The 3,813-nt window shown below is 38.5% G+C and overlaps 1 non-coding gene across 1 annotated transcript; it reads left to right on the top strand.

The window, feature by feature from the left end:
- Nucleotides 1–1,662: 1,662 nt before the first annotated feature.
- Nucleotides 1,663–1,770, top strand: LOC113919073. Its single transcript, XR_003518810.1, has one exon. It is a non-coding gene; the product is annotated as a U6 spliceosomal RNA (small nuclear RNA).
- The last annotated feature ends 2,043 nt before the right edge of the window (nucleotides 1,771–3,813 follow it).

Raw genomic sequence — 3,813 nt, 5'->3', positions numbered from 1 at the left:
GATTCTCAGGCTAATACATTTCCCACATTTATTCTTTTTGTTCCTAGACACATTTCACTCCCAATTTCTCTGCTGATATCCTTTTATCATCTCATAATTGCTACCCCATGCTCCTGAAGGTATTCGTCTATCCCTCTCAACCTCTGTGTGGACATGGATCCCTTCTGTAATTCCTCAAAGTGTAAATAACATTAGATTGCAGTGTTTTGACAAAATTTTCCTAAAGTATGAAGTAGGAAATCTTAAATACAGATATCTGACACCACAGTTGGTGTCTGTTTTCTATGCCCCTTACCAGCAATTCACCTGGGCCTGCCAATAACTTATCCATCCTATACTGGAGAACCTTCTTTCTGTATTTTCTCCCTATATCCCATCCCAAAGAAAGGAAGCAAAAAACAATTTGCAGAATATTTTCTGTAGAACTGTATACCTCTCCCAGTGAAGTTAGTTTTTACATTATGAAATGGAATGCATTAACATTTCTTCCTCAAATGAAGGATTGCCCAAGAACAATAGGTCAATACTTGTGTTACTAATGAATGAAATTCTGCGTTAAAGTGGTGAACAAAGATCTAAGGCACAGCTTTCTAAAGTCAGATTTTAGCTTCCACCTTTGAAATGTAGCAATTTCTTAGAACAAGTGACATAAAGGTAGCTTCTCCCCAATGAGTGGAAACTGAATAATTTATCACTAGCATTGTTTAGATTGCCAGTGCATGGTGATAATAAAAAAAGCCTGACTTTCTTTAAATTGATTTTATTACTGCTTTTAAATCCTCAACAGATACCCTCTTATGGCCTGCAGAGGGAGAATAGTAGGGTGTCGAGGGGGGCTTTTCCCCTTACCAACCCCTCCCTGCCACTGCTTGGAATCTCCCACATGGCAACTCTCCTTTATTTAATAACTTAAAGAACCAGATTCTATCTGCAGAGACATCAGAGAAAGTGTTGGCAGCATTTTGGGGGTGGAAGGGAATGACTAAATATTTGTTTACATACTTTCCTGATTTCTAGAAAGGTAGATTTCTTTCCTTCCAGACGAAAACTCTTATTCAGTTGAATTTCTGTGCAGTGTTCCATCTAGAAAGCATCCGGCCAAAATGGGGTGCTCACAGGGTGTTTGTGTTTTTGAGCTGAGTTAAATATATATCCTCTTTGTTTAAAATTTTTGCCTTGCCAAGAATCATGGAGTTTCTTCTCAAACTTTCACGGGCAATCCCATGCACATCTAGTGTATCAATTTCTGTTGAGAAAGTGTGGAGTAGAAGGATTTGGAGTAGAGGTTGTGAATCAGAACACTGGTTCAGGCTACCTTTCTTGCGCAGGGCCAAGGAGGACAAAGGTTTCACGTCACCTATAACAATGGAAAGAAAGCTTGGAAACAGGCCGCCTGTCTTCACCACTGTCGGCTGTGAATTTGGACAGGTTATTTAGTTCTCTATGCCCTAATTTTCTCACTTGCAAATTGGAGAGAAGAGAACTCTGTTTTTAATTAGAGTTGTCATGCAGATTAAATGAGGTAAGTCAAGTACAGCATTCAGCAGGATGCAGGGACCAGGAACGCTTGTGCATTTTTGTGGCTGTGGAGTCTGGAGCAAAGCAGCACAGAGTAACCTGGCAGAACTTAATCGGATTAAGCACTAAGGACGCACTTGTGCAGTGCTCGCTTTGGCAGCACATATTCCAAAACTGGAAGGATGCAGAGAGGATTAGCACGGCCCCTGTGCTGGGATGACATGAACACACACACACACACACACACACACACACACACACACACACACACGTAATGGCTTCGTGATTCCATTCCTAGAAATAGAGCCAAGAGAAATTTTCACACAGCACCGTAGGGCAAGTTAAGTGTCTTCAATTATGTAGGGATGGAAAGTGATATTTATGAAATTTCTACCAGGTGCCAGACACTCTACAGAGGTTGCTTCATTTAATCCTCAAGGCATCGTTACAAGATTATTTTATCTGTTTAACAATTGAGAGAAATGATTCTCTGTGAGGTTTCATAACCTGACAAGGACACTGTGCTGATAATGGGCAAAGCTGGGACTCTAACTCAGGTGTAAGTTTTACTCCATTCTAATGTCTCATGCAGAGTCAAAAGAATAATTACCTCTCTTTTGTTTCCTTCATAGATTGTTGTATGGATGAGTTCTTATAACACATGACTTTCCAACTGTGTCTCCATGTCCTCTTCTCTTCTATTTTCACATATTATCCCCCTTTCATCCCATCACCCCCCCATTCTTTATAATCTATGCTTTTTTCTCATTTCATTGAGGATATTCAAAGTTATATATATATATATATATATATGTATTTATCTCAGATTAAAGAATAAGAAAAATTCAGTTATACTAACATTAATAGTTACAAATTAAAGAGATTGGAACATCAGCTACTATTCATTTATTTATTTTTTAAAAGATTTTATTTATTTGAGAGAGAGAGAATGAGAGATAGCAAGCACGAGAGGGAAGAGGGTCAGAGGGAGAAGAAGACTCCCAGCTGAGCAGGGAGCCCGATGCGGGACTCAATCCGGGGACTCCAGGATCATGACCTGAGCCAAAGGCAGTCGCTTAACCAACTGAGCCACCCAGGCGCCCCATCAGCTACTATTTAAAATGGAACAGATCAACTGCCTTTTCAGATGTCAGCCAGGTCACGTGATTCACTTCCTTCTTTTTTAAAGTTGACTCAGCTGAATAAAGCATTCTGGTTTTTAATGAGAGGGCTTTAGGATAAGGTCTAAGTTCATTGATTCCTGATCTATCCATACATTTTCTCACTTACTTTTGTAAAGAATAAATTGTGTCTCTTTAACTTTGAAAATGGAATTTAAATTTTCACTGATTAATTTCTACTCTCATGCAAAGGACATTTGTCATATAGCCTCATGTTTTACTAATGGATTGGTTAGTTGTATTGAGTTTCCAGGTGACATTAATTTTCCAAACATTGATTTATCATCTATGATCTGATGATGATTTAGTATTGCAAGGGTCCTGTGGACTGCTTACAAACACACAAACACCTCATCCTTGGGCATAGTTGCATAAAGATGAATTAGACATTTCATACCTTGTAGGTTATGGTACAAGAGAGCACAGAAAGTGGTTCACAATGAGTTTCATTATGAAAGAAAAATGCTATGGCCAAAAAAAAATAAAAAATAAAAGAGGGATGGAATAACAAAAAGTGTTCTTCATTTGTATTTGGTGCTGGGCTCTGTGAATTATTTATGTCTCTGGGCAAGGCCTGGGAAGTATTTCAATGAAGCCTAATTTGTCAAGGTTACTTCTACTTTACCATATTTTTCCTAACTATATCTTTCTGGATAGTACCACACATAAATATTTTCATTGTGTTGTGCATTTATTTGCAATATTGATGGCACTGTAAAATGTGGGGTATTAGCACCTCTTTAACGAATGTCAGGCAAGAATTAAGATCGGAAACACCAGTGTCTTCCTTTTAGAAATATGGAGGTTAACTTTGATTATTATTCAGCTTTTGTGGCTGATGAGCCAGCTATAAGTCATACTGTGGAAAATTTATTGTCTAGAAATCATGCTACTGAATATTTTATCTTACTGGAAATGTGCTATAAAGGGGCTGCATCTTTAATCAAGTACATGACGATGTTGCAATCTCTTGGTTGCACCGTCACGTGAAAAAGTTGAGGTTAAGCAAAACTAAAGACCTGGCCTCTGGGGAGAGCGGTGGTTGTGGCTGTGTATGTAGACATGATTCCTCTAGGAGGTCATTTTATTTTGCCTTTGACTTGAAATCTCTAAA

This window comes from Zalophus californianus, chromosome 1 (assembly GCF_009762305.2).
Source record: "Zalophus californianus isolate mZalCal1 chromosome 1, mZalCal1.pri.v2, whole genome shotgun sequence".
Lineage (NCBI taxonomy): Eukaryota > Metazoa > Chordata > Mammalia > Carnivora > Otariidae > Zalophus > Zalophus californianus.
The sequence above is the reverse complement of the archived record's forward strand: the minus strand, read 5'-3'. Positions and strand labels throughout refer to the sequence as shown.